Below are 14,521 nucleotides of genomic sequence, written 5' to 3'. Positions count from 1 at the left end.
GAAATCACTACAGACTCTATAGAACAGAAGATCATCAACACCTATTTTGAAAACCTCTACTGTCAAAGGTTTGATAACACAGAAGAAATAGAGTCCGAGAAACATAAGTACCAAACCTAGGTCAAGAAGATGTAAAGCTGCTAAATAACTCAATTTGTATTAATGACATTGAAAATGTAATTAAGTACTTACCTACAAAGTACAGCCCAGGCCCAGATGGATTCACTGCAGAATTCTACAAGAAATACAAAGAAGACTTAATGCAGACACTCCTCAAACTCTTCAATGAAATTGAAAGGGAAGCAATCCTTCCTAAGTCATTCCTCGGAGCAAATATTACTCTAGTACCAAAACCTGAGAAAGACCCAACTAAAAAAGAGAACTATAGACCAGTCTCCTTAATGAACACAGATTCAAAAGTCCTCAATAAAATATTGGCAAATAGGATGCAGCAAATCATCAAGAAGATTATATACCATGATCAAGTGGGATTCATCCCAGGCATGTAGAGATGGTTCAACATACGTAAATCAATAAATGTAATCCACCATATCTATAAAGCCAAAAGTAAGAATCACATGATCATTTCTATAGATGCAGAAAGAGCTTTTGATAAGGTCCAACATTCACTTATGATAAGAACTTAACCAAAAATTGGAATAGATGGTCTTTATCTCAATATAATAAAGGCCATCTATGACAAACCAACAGCTAGTATCATACTAAATGGCCAAAAAAAAAGGCCTTTACTTTAAAATCAGGCACAAGGCAAGGATGTACCTTATCACTGCTTCTATTTAATATAATACTGGAAATACTAGCCAGAGCCATTAGACAAGAGAGAGAAATAAAAGGGTTAAAGATAGGAAAAAAAGAAGTTAAATTATCATTGTTTGCAGATGACATGATACTCTACTTAGAAGACCCCCTAAACTCCATTGAAAAACTTTTTGGCAATAGATTATTTTGATCTTTTACTTGGCTACACAGAATCCTCTCTTATAACAATGCAAGAACTTAAAATCCTCATGGTGACTCAGTATCAGAAAATTCAAATTGTTCAAGAAATAAATCCTGGAATTTTGTGATAACAAAAGGTGACTTATATGACATACAGCAATAAATAGTGACTCAAAATGCAAAGTCTATCAATATTTTATTAATATAATAATGCATACAAAGTGTATATCAGATATTACTCAGATTTTCTACAAATGAGCATTTTCCTAGAGTGTGCTTGCCAACAATTCAGTATTTTATGATGATCTTTTGTGCATACATATGCTTAAACAAATCTTAAAAATTGTTCTTTCCTGTCAATAGAAGTATAATCAGACAACAGGATAATTTTCAAAAAAGGAAAAAAATTATTCACATAGCAGTTGAGCTCTCTAGCTGAATGATCATCAGTGTCCTATATAACAATGTCCTCACTATTTGCTGTTTCACTGTATTTATTTATTAGCCACCCTTTTCTGCCCTGCACTGTGTCCTGGAACTGATCCTTCCAGCTCACACTATGTGGAGTTCCTTTCCAGGTTTATAAGGCATTGAAAGAACAGTGGGTGTGGAAGGAATAGGTGAGGAACTTCTTGCTGACTGGTCTCCTACATCTCCCTCCATTCCTGACAGTAGCTATTTCAACTCTTGACCTGTTGTCTTGGCTTGAAGCTCGGTAGCATATCCTCTTTTAATTAGTGAAGCCTATGACTGGAAAGGCTTCCTGGTGTTGGTGTTACTATTCTTGACAGAGGTCCTTTTGACTGTGTTTTTCTTCTATATAAATATCTCTTGGTTACATCTGCTCAATTCAAAATATCTGTTAAAAATCTTTCCTTGCCTAAACTCTGAATGAAGAATTCTGCCTTATTTTACCTACCAAAAGAACAGAAATCAAAAAAGTTAACTGAGTATATTAGAAACTTTGTGTTGTTACCATAACCAGAAGGCAATCACTTAAAGTTAGGAGTAAAAATTAATATGCAGATACCACATTGTTGGTGCTTATGGGCTCTATTTTGTTTTATTTTATTTATTTATTTAGTTTTGAGACAGGATCTCATTATGCAGTTCGAATTGTCCGTAAGCTCACTTTGTAGCTGAGGCTGGTCTCAAACTCGTACCAGTCCTCCTGCCTCAAACTTGCAAATGCTGGGATTACAGGTATGCATTACCATGTCTGTCTTATGGGCTCTATTGTAGTAATGAGGGTAGCACATAGAAGCTACCAGTAAGTCTTAAGAAAAAGGATGACTACATTAAGTGTTTTGCTGTCAGTGCATTTATTTACATGTCTTTTATTCCTTGTTCATCGCTTTTGACTCAAAAATACAAATTAAATGATAGTGGCAAAATGTAAAGACATTATGAAAACAAACTTTCAGAAATGTGTGACGTATGACTATATGAAATCTGCCGTTAATTCTGGGCAAAGTTGTCTCAAAAATTTAATATCTAATTTATTTGTTCATTGCTACTTTTATTCAGCTATCATCTTACATTTACCTTTTCATATGTGCTAGTTCTGCCTTTTAAAATTATATCACTATCATGCACAAAGCAACAAAAATTATCTTTAATTCTTTTAAATGCTATATAGATAATAATAGTAAAGATATATATCAATGTATACATATATTCATATATATGCATATTCATATATATATATGAAATTTAAATATATCTTTAAAGACATAGACCACACCATGAAATTCTTGATGTGTGCTGTGGGTTTCCTGGAAGGCAGCAGTACAACTGCTAAGTAGCAGATCCATTATCAACTGCGTGATACTCATAACTTTATTCAAAATATCATCACAATTTCTTTCTCTGTATCTGGAATAATTTTAGTATCTGTGGAGCTACCATTATATAATTTAGTTCTAAACAAAACCTATTGTTGTAGAGATTATTATTCCCGTTGGAAAACTAAAGAAATTAAGGTTCCAAGATATTTTAGATTGGACAAATCACTCTTTCATAGGCAATATTCACACAACTAGCCAATGTTAGTAAACAATGTTTATGAACATTAATTAATGCTCTATGCCTATTTTGTAGATGGGAGCCATAGAAATTGAATTCTGAAAATCATTCTAAAGAAAGTTACAAATTGCCAAGACATGAATCAAGTTCCCATGCTCACTGTTCTGCCCCAATCTCACTGTGTAATCTACAGACTGGCTTCAAGCTCCTGGGTTCAAATAATCCTTTTGCCTCAGCCTTCATATTAGCTGACATGACAGGTATGTATGTACCATACACCTGACTCAGTCAAATTCTCTTGATACATGAAAGGAGCCCTAGTGTCCTGGCAGATAAGCACACTGACAAATGGCTTACAGCTACTTCCTAGGAAACAGCAGGAATAAACTTCATTGAGGGTTCTTGCTCACATATCTTGATATCGTTCTTCTATGTGGTTGGAAAATATGCTAAAAAAAGTGCTGCAGATACTGAACTGTAGGGTAACTTTCTTTTATTCTTTTGAATAGTATGGAAGTTGCTTTATCTTTTGACTTCTTCTAATGCATTTTTAATTTGTAAAATGTTTCAACTTTTCAGAAGTCAAATGCTCTTTTCCTTAAGTAGCACAAAAACAAATGATAACGATCACTAGTCTGGGGTACAAAGTCACCTTCCTTTTCCTATGTAATATTACTTCCATTTTCTATTTATTCTCATAGTCAGTATGCCAAAGCAGCTCCTCTAAGAAAGGTAAGCAAAAGTAGAAACATATCAGCTAGCTCTTGCATTATGAATGAATTTCCTTTTTATTAAGGAGCAGATCATGTTTGTCTTAAAATTTGGATCATCCTCTAATTGTTCACTTTTCACTTAGTTCTCAACTTAATGCACTCTCTGCCTTCTGTCCTCAGCACCTCGCAGAATCAAAATTTGCCAAAACTATCACCGCCATAGAGCAGATAAGTAGAATGAGTGCTGCTCATTTCTTATCTTGTCTCAACAGCAGTGGGGAATGTGGTGTACGTCCTTCTTGAATCACTTCCTTCCCTTGCCTTTTTGTGCCTGTGTCTCCCTCCGTTACTCCACCGCCTTCCTCCCAAGCCTCCTTTCCTCGGGGTCTTGTTAAATCTTGACATTCTTTTGTAGTGTTCTTTTCTAAGCACCTTTTTCTTTTCACTTTATACATTTTGTACTTTTGTAGTTTTGTGACACTTACATGCTCCAGCTCCAAAGCTGTCTCTCCAGCACAGAGCTCCTATTCACAGGACACCTGAAACTCATATGGCACTAATTCCTGCCCTACCCAGGGCCCCTGTGTCATCAGATGCTCCAGATTCTAGCAAATGGCATTGCTAGCTACTGAGTGATAGAAATCAAATATTGGTACTTTGCAGTGATCACGATCATATTTTCACATAGATTACTGAACAAGTTTCCGACTAATCTGTCTCATTTCACCCTATAAAATGCAAATCTGATTTATCAACTTCTAATTTGTATACGTTTCACCCAACACTGATTATATTCAAACTTTCATGCTTACTGTCTTATGGCTATCCTTCAAACTTTAATATTTTCCTTAAATATTTTCTCTATGCTGATCTAATCCTATTAATTTTATGGACATAAATACTAGATGAAATTATGACCAAAAAGTGCTTAGAATTTTTTAAAACACTGAAAATAAATGTTCCAGGGTGATTGATATCATGTAGAACCTCTTATTTGCCTTCACATGACATTTATCATTCTTCTAAAATCATCAGTAAATCCTCTACAGAAATACCATGCAGAAAATTACTATGCTAATCTTTAATTTCACCACTCAGCACTTAGCACACTACTCGATGCACTAGATAGTACAAAGTAGTTGCTGGAATCAATTATATTGAACTAAACTTTGCTGGTCAAAATTATGGGTTCATTTCTAACCTGTTGCTATTGAGAATTTTGGAATGTTAAATGTGTACTTTTGCACGTCTAGGAATTAGGTCATTAGACAAATATTTATCTTTCAACTGAATAGCCCACTCATGATAAAATGAACTCCTAGAAACTAAGTGGAGTGTTGATTTCATATTTGTGCTTCATGCCGTGTTTCATATGGTGTCTTTAAATTGCTGGTTTATTGACTTGTTGCTTGCCTCCCACTCTTAGTAAATCTATCTAGAGTTATTTCTACCTAATAAGCCCGATTTTCCGGATTACTGTCATTAAAAATACACATTGATTACAACAAGATGATATAAAAATCGTATTTTCTGATCATTCATGTAGTACCTGTCATAAGTAAAATTGAATTAACCCAATTACAGTGTTTACAAACTATTTCATAAGCAAAATCCATACGATGCCAGCAGCGTGCTGCAGCAGCACCATGAAGCATCCACCTGCTGTCAGTATCCTTGTTTCTGAGAAGAAATAAAGCATCTATAATATTTCTGAATGCATATAACTTTATGAAACAGCTATATTAATTCTACATTTTAACCGAACATTATTATGTAATTTTGGTAGAGTTAAAAATTTTGTAACAACAGATATTATTAGTCAGATAGACACTTTGTATTGTTTTATCCTTTACCTACAAGATACAACTTTATTCTAATTACCAGTTTATAAGATGGAATCTGAAATATAGCACTGAGTTTTTTAAAAGCACAAGAATTTGAGTTCTAAACTACAGGATTGAGTTCTAAACAGTAGAGTAAAACTTTGACTGGTAGTAATTCACATTACTGATAAACATCTTCAGTTGTATGGAAGTTAATGTGAAGCCTTTTAAAAAATATCTCTTATGATAGATGTTATTATAGCACTTTGAATATCAAGCATGAGTGTACAAATTTAACACACCTGCAAGAGTCTCTAAAGATACACCCATCTGAAGAGATACCTTTGAAGAAAGTGATGGATTTATGGTTCTACTATACTTCTACCTTAGATTCATAAAACTTTCCATTATTATAGAATCATTGAGAAGTGCTAATTTATAGCAATTCTCTTATATTAAAAGTTACTTCTTGAAGCAACTTTTTCCCATTAAACTGCATTCTAACTTTTCATGACCACTGTTGAAGTCAACCATAGTAGTCTCCTGAAGACTACTATCTGAAAAGTTGGATAATTGATCTTCTTCAGTCAGTTCAAGTATGATATGGTTTTGATTTCCTCAGTATCCTAGAAGCTTTAACTTGAACACATTCATTCATTTATAATTTGATTTAAAAGTAGTAGCCTAAATGTGAGCTAAATATTTCATGCATGATCAATTTTTTGTTTATTGGTTTATTAGACCTAGACAATACTGAGAAGTATATTTGAAATAAATCTTAATAATATACCATTTTCTACCAGTAATAAATGAGAATAAAATTAAAAGTTATAGAATTATTCTTTTTAAAATTGATAGCACTTATTTTATTTATTTATTTATTTATTTTTTACTTAAAGAGAAAAAAGAAAAAAATAAAGCAGTAAAAAGTTACATGTAGTACAGAATTTCAAGAAAAAAAATACAGAAAGAAATCACTAGTTAATAGATTACATATTGTCATCTTAGAAACAGTTGTCCAAATTACAAAATTAAAGCATACAAAGTGGCCATTCATACAGTGAGATTGCAGACAGTTCTGTTCAATGATCCAACAAAAACTCAGTAATATGGTTTTCTATCCTACACACTTAAATATACATGCAGTTATATCCTTTAGGCCACTTTCCTTTCTTCTCTTTTTTTATAATAACAATTACACTTTTTGGGTTTTATTACTCCCATAGTTCTTATTACTTTTTTTTGAAGAGAATAAAACCAAATGTGACAAAAACAAAACAGCGTCAGTTAGAACAGAAGGATGGACATAGTAGATGATGCAAAAATAGAATACCAGGTGATTAAAAATGATTACCATTATGCCTCTTGCTACCTTGAAAAGAGTTGCCCATATCATCAGGTATAATAGAATTGAACAAAACAGTACAGAACAAGACCAACAAAACCTACACTGGAGACCTTACAGGACTTCAAAAGATAGCACTTATTTTAAAATAATGTAGCAAATATTTTACCTGACATAAGGAGATGGCGAAGGATAAGATGCTCCTGTGTCCAAAATAAGACGAGCATATTTTGATCTTCTGCATGGTAGTGTATGTATGGAACATAAATCTTTTATATTTCCTGTATGGATACCTTGAAGTATGCAAAGCAGTAGTAACGTGCTGTGGTGAAAACCCCCAAGAGATTATGCCACCTACTTCTGAACCAATGCTATTATTTAATTCCAAAAAGAAACTTGGCTAATGATGGCACTTCTTTATAATTAGATTTAATTATGTTGATCATAATGAGTCAGAGAAGACGACTTACAATAGAGAGTGTAATCCTGTTTGAGTAGGCGGACATTTGTGTAATTTTTTCCTGTAAATTTCACATATCCCTTACTAATTAGCCTTTGGCAAATTGCCTTTATCATTTTATAATTTACTAATAAAATTAATATCTAGCATGAAATTTAATGAACTTTGGAAATTATTTTAATCTTATCTTTTTATTTTAAAAATTAGTGTATACTAATTATACAAGACAGTGATCTTTATTTTGGCAAATTCACATGTATATGTAACATACTTAGATCATTTGCTTTTACCATTTTCCTTTTTCTTTTTCTCTCTCTGCCCCTGATCTTCCTCTTTAATGTTTACCATTTACCTTCCTGTCATTTGTTTTTTTGTTTTTTTGTTTGTTTGTTTGTTGGTACCAGGGCTTGAATTCAGGACCTCATGTTTGCCAGGCAGGCACTTAAGCCTCTAAGCTAAATCCCCAGCTGTCATTTGTTTTTTGTAAAATTCAATTTCAATTTTTTAGATTCTTGAGGTAAAGAAAACATGTACTATTTAACTTTCTGATTCTGGTTTATTTTACCCAGCTTGGTAGTCTCTATTTCCATCGACTTTTCTGCAAATGATATGACTTTGTTCATAATATAATGTTTATTATATGTTTCATATTATCTTTATTAATTCATCTATTCATGGACACCTGGAATGTTTCCATAGCTTAAACATGAGCATACAAATAACTTTATAGTATATTGATTTTCTTTCCTTTGGTTCTGTTCTGAGGAGTTGTATACAATGGTATCCTTACTCGTGAACTTAATTCATTCCAGAATTCTGGCTGTGAGCCAAACTGGCCACCAACCAAACTAAATTTCCAACAAGGTTCAGTGCAAATAATGTTAACTAGTTCCAAACCATATGTATTTTTTTAACCACAACAATATAGAACAAGTACTTAAGAGTACAAAGTACTTAACGGTACTTTGTTACGAAGAAGAACATTAACCTTGCTTTATGTGATCTCTGGCATAAAGGACAGGAAGGGGTGGGGGAGGAGGTTCCTGTTTGTTCAGAGTCCTCCTCTGTAAGAACATCAGAGACATCTCCTTCAGAGGCTTCTCTCATCTTGTCTTTTATTGCAGGGCCAATCTTGATGAAAAATCTTTCTAATGTCACTTTCTTTTTCCTGTACTGCATAACACTCTGGAAATGAGAGACCACATCATTGTTCATCAGGTTCAACACTCTGTTTCCTACAGTTATGTTGGGATGGTGCTTCTCAAAGAAATCTTGGCACTCATTCCATTTTCCTGTAATGGATTTTATCACATCACTGCTGACCTCCTCTCTGTCTTCATCTTCCTTGGTGAAATGTCCCTCAACAAGAGGTTTGCCCCACTCATTCTGGAGTCTAGCAGCTTCTTCTGTCATCAGCTTCTCTTTATGGTCCTCAACAAGCTCCTCCACGTCTGCACCACTGCTGTGTACAATCATACTGCTGCGCATGGACACAGCTTCCTTCCCCACTTTTGCATCAGGCCCTTCAAAGTTGCATTCAGTGACATATTCTGACCACAGTTTCCTCCAGGCTGAGCTAAGGTCCAGTATGTAACATCTTCTCAGGTTTTGTCAGTGAGGTTGATGCAGTGGAGGACATTGAAACGTTTTTTGCAGAACTCTTAAGAGTCAAGGATGTCTCTTCAGGGACATTAGAACATTGCTGAAGAGCACCACTGTGTACAGCTTCTTGAAGCTGCAGATCACCTACTAGTATGTGGGTTGCAGAAGAGATGTCATGCAGTGGGGGAGGAATTTGACCTTTAGGAAATCATACTCAGTACTCATATCATCCACAAAGGCTGGAGGCTGCACTGGGGCACTGTCCATCAGAAGGCAGTATCTTTTAGGCATCTGGTTATTAACAGACATTTCTTAAAGGTGGGTGAAAACACTTCATACAGTCATTCCATGAAAAATTGCCTTGTGATCCAAGTTTGCATTGGCCTTCCACATGTCAGATAGTCCTGACCTTGTTCACATTCTGTTTGTTGAATGCGTGAATTGTACACCAGTAATAGGTTAATTTTCAGACTGGCAGTTGTGTTTGTACACAGCCAGAAAAAGGATCAGTCCTTTATGGACCTGTGCCCCATCAGACCCTGTGCCTCCTGTGTGATACAGGTTCTGTTTGGCATCTTCTTTCAGAAGAGCCCTATTTCATTCAGTTGAACACTTGTTGAGCAATATATCCTTTTGCTTTCATTAACTCTGTGAATTCTTTCTTGAGCTTCTGCTGTGGCCGTCTCAGAACTGGAAGTCTCACCATGTCTTATCACACGGTGAATGCTACTTATTTCTAATTTAAAAATTTACTAAAATTACTAGATTTTTCTGTATGCTCTGTATTTTTGTAGTATGCAATTGAATGAATGATTCCAGAAACAAGTCAATCATCACATCCACAGGGTGTGCTGCCAGGTGTGGTGGCCCAGGCCTGTAAACCTGGTACTCAGGTGGCTGAGGCATGCCTTAGATGATCATGTTTCTCAGCCAAGTAGGTTTTTAGGTAACTGTAGTTTTTGTACATTTCTCTTTCTCTAACATACACATGCATCCTTTATATAAGGATTTCCTGTTTATTTGCTATTTAGACAGAAATTTAACTTGAGGTTTCTAGGGTTTAGGGATCTCAAGAATACTAATGAATCTCATCACCTGAGTAGTATGCTGAGTAGTATCTGCCCTTCTCTTACCATCCTATTCCAGAGTGTTTCACAGATCTAGCATGCTAAGGACCCTGATGCCAGAGAGCTGTCTTAGAGCACTTTATCTGTAGGTCCAGGTCCACCAATGCTTTCAATAACAAAAATAGATACCTAATGCAGCCAACAGCAAAGGGTGTTTTCTCAAATCTTCTCTAATTTAAAGTCACACTATGTGCCATTTAGAAGTGGTTAAGATTGCATGTCTTTCTTTGCTATCACATTTTATATAATTTATGCATAAACTTTTTTCCTTCTTAAAACTTGTTTCTTCATTGATTGGGAATTTCTGTCTTTCTGTCTTCCAGTTTTGAAAATTACACACTGTTAAGGCAAGGATTTCTTTGCTTTTATTCACTACTTTCCTTGCAACCATAAGTATCTCTATATCTTAAAAACCATGGGTTCATGCCAATACCACAGGATTTATTACAACTACTCTATGGTAAGTCACTTCTACAGCAGTGAGAAATATGGCTCTACTGTGAATAACCAATTTTTCACTTATTCAGTCACAGGAGTCGCAATCAGCAGTTTCTGAACTACTGACCCTGGTATTTATGATAACAAACCTTATTCCCTGGGTCAGTACAAAGAGACACAGTAGATGCAGATATAACACTCTCATGCACATCTATCTTTGGGCTGAGGATCTTTTCAAGCGCATGGTTAGAGAAGATTGTTTTCTCTTCTCAATTAGTTTCTCTTCTCATGTCCCAATGACTAAGATTCAGAAGTAAAATGAAATTGCACTCTGCTTTTTGCCTTCTGAACTGAAGATGACTTTGGGACCGTCTGAAGTCAGAAGTATGTGATTAAACCTTATGGTTAACAACCTATGATGTGGCAAAAGTACTGAGCATACTCAGCATTTATTGCTTGACAATTATGAACTCTTTCATTGCTATTTTGAGGGGTTGGCATCCAAGTTTGAAGGAATTGGTGGATTTATTTACTTTACCATAACCTGTTGTCATGGAGCTTTGTATAACACCAGTTATAACTCTAGGAGATCAGACCATAAGAAATCAATTTTGCACAAATAAATTCTTACTAGTCATTTTTTGCAAGATAGGAGGTTGAACTCTACCATTCTTTCTTAGCTTCAGGTTTTTAATAAAAACAAAACTATAGTGCTGACCAATTAAAATGCTGGCATATTAGTAATTCTAGAAAATTTTGAACGGAATTCAGCTTTCTTAATATTTAGGAAAGAAGTTTGCTTTTGTATTAAACAACATTAATACAGACGGTTGCAAGAAAAAGACATAGAGAAGAGGTATTGTTAATATCTAGCAGGGTGGTGTGTTTTGAACTCACAATGACCTGAGTTTTTGTCATTGCTAGTTAATAATTATGCTTGAAATTATATCACAGAAATAAAATGATAGCATTAAATTAAAATGGAATCCATGGCGAATTTTTATTATAATTTTTTTCTATCAGGAAAATTCTTTAACCCATTATCTGATTAGTGTTTTATGGACAATTTATTGGGAACTCTACTATTAACTTTGCTGTTTAACGAATTGGGCCCTGAACAACAAGGAATAAACTCATTAGATTTTGATGATAAAGTATCCTAAAATCTTACTTCCTTCTGTTGATGTTAACGCCTAGGTAAAGACTGTCTCTACACATTTTTTGGGATATCTTAAATACCTTTGATTTCAACATTGACATACTATTTCTGAAATGATACATTAATATTCATTTTTAGGAAAAACAACTCATGTTTTAATTTCATCATTAACAAATTCTCTTGTATTGATGGAAGTATTTATAGTTGAATTATTTATAGTAGCTTCTGTATATAGTAATTTTCTCTAAATAAACACTGGCTGTACTCCCTTGATTATGAATTTCTAATTAAAAGAACAACTGTCTCTAACATGTAGTTTAAATTAACACAAATATTTAGATCATGTTGTTTATGCTGGAGCATTTTAAATTATATTAAAAACAACAAACTATTCTCATTCTTGGATTTTCACTGCAATGACTATGCAAATTTAACATTCATCATGTTGGATTTAAATTACTTATGTATTCATTATTTTCCTTGCTTATAAAACTTTTAGTGCTATTATTAGATCTTTAATTATTCTTTCACTTATTAGAATAAGGTATAGTCTAAAAATGATAAATTATAACTATGCCAATATGCAATAAATTGCATATTAATTATTCACTGAATCAAATGCTTTTGTGAATAATAGATTGGACATCTCAAAATGAGATGACTAGATATAAAATAATCGCCTTTAAAAGCAATAGCAATAATCATTTAGTAAAGAAAAATAAAATGTTCTGTTTGTGATCCAAGAGGATATTACATCAAATCCTGGATTGTTAGTTTGACTAGAGGTGAAGAAAAAAAATTCAGGAAGCAAGGAATTGTGAAAATGAATAGCCTAATTGAAAACAAATCAAACATCAGGAATCAATTACGAGTATTTGAATGTAGAAGAATACACAAATAGTCAAGATGTGATCAAATAAAGGAGCAACTTGCCTGAAGTGCTTAAGTCAGTAATAGCATTATAGTGTCCTCTGGAAATGGTCATTATGAAAAGATTCAGCAAGGTCTACACAGTTAAATCTGTATATTTGGAGTTGTAATTATGCATCATGATGCTACCAGTGGGTTCTTTCTTTTCAAACACACTTAGTTTTGATTTGGATATAATCATTGATTTTTAAAATTTTATTTTAAAGATGGTAAGATTAAACAGAACAAAACAGATCATAAGGAAACAATTTTAAGAAATATGGATTTCAAAGCAAGTCCACTGGAGATCTTTACTGTCTATCATATTGTCTCTAGTTTTCTTCCAAATAGTTGTGTCCCCATTTTTACACACAGTGAATACATACTGAACATTATAGTACTAATTTAATCAGAACAGGATGATGAAGGCTTTTTAGGTCTTTAAGACCAGGCATTAGGGAAGGGCTGCCATAATGTCTCTCATTCTCTTTGAAGTAACTGTCCATATCTTTACACATGCTGAAATTAAACATAAGAGACTAGACTAATATCACTTTGAACAATGAATAATAATATTGCTAGATTTTATATCATAAGGCTACAGAATTAGCACTGGGTATCTAAGTATCTTCTTCAGAGTATCTGTTCATTACATCGTGCATTACATAATCTGTTCCTGTAAACTGTTTAGAAATTCTCCACATGTGTGAATCTCTACATGTATACCTATCCTTTCTGTATTATAGGGAAAAACAGATCAAAACAGGACAACAAAACAAATTCCTAGAAAAACATGAAACAAAAAAGACATATAAAACCACAATATTAGGTGATCTCCGGTAGTTACTATGTTTTCTCTTGTTATTTTCAATAGAATTGTCTACATCACCAGAAATAATATAATTGAATATAGCATTACATAGCAATTTTAATAAAAACACAACATTGGAGACATTATAGGACTTCAAAAGCAGTTAATGATCAAACCAGAATGCTTGTCTTATTACATCTTGCCATCTTCAGAGTAGTTGCCTCTACTCTTAGACTTGATACTATCAAGCATACCAAATTCAAATAAAACCAGTCAAGGCAAAGCAGTGGCCTAACAAACCAGCTTCAAATAAGATCAGTCATAGTAAAACAATATAAGTAATACAGGGATTCAGTTTAATAGGGGATTAAGGATATTAACCGTAGTATATCCTGCTATTTTTGGGACAGCTGTCTGTGCCTTCAAATCTAGTATGAGTATACAGACTGGAACAAAATAAAATCAAACAAAACAGAGCAATTAGACTAATGTGGCTTTTAAATCCTGATACACTATTAATGACCTCTACCTTCCTTTTTTAAGCAATTCCTCCCCTTTCCCTCTCTCAGGGTGCTTTGTATGCTTTGGCTCTCACTAACTCCTTTAGTTTTTAAATTAGAGGGGCAAGCCATTATCTATCTAAGTGATGTTGAACCTTTTTACCCCTGAGCTTGATCTTGAGCTGTATTCCTTTACTTTAAAGCCACAAGGTTTTCTTTCCTTCTAGCTGAGTAGTTCTCCATTGCACAAAAGTGTCATAACTTTCCAACCTATCTGCAGCTGTTGGATGAGTTGTCCCTAGTTCTCTCTGGTTCCCTGTCACATAGAACATCGTTTTTTCATCTTTGAATTTCAGTTCATTAACCCTCTTTCAGGTTGAGCATATTTCCTATTCAGAGCATCTCAATGGATCCTGTCTCCTGATCTACTCTGGCTGTGTTTTTGTTAGTGTCTCAAGGCTATCTATATTAGAGAGTATAGCCCACCTTCTCTGCCTCATCTCTGCTATTCCATTTTTCTGCTATTATTTGTCCACTTTTCTCCTTAATTCCACTGTCTGCCCCATTCATCAAGGCCTCTCTGCCACTGTTCCTGGAATCCTAGAGATTTTTTCTCACTCTCTAGAATCTCCTTCAGTATTTGTTGTAG

The sequence above is a fragment of the Cavia porcellus genome, unplaced genomic scaffold, assembly GCF_034190915.1.
Source record: "Cavia porcellus strain 051 isolate PalLab524CR breed Dunkin Hartley unplaced genomic scaffold, mCavPor4.1 scaffold_22, whole genome shotgun sequence".
NCBI lineage: Eukaryota > Metazoa > Chordata > Mammalia > Rodentia > Caviidae > Cavia > Cavia porcellus.
Note: the sequence above shows the minus strand (reverse complement) of the source record.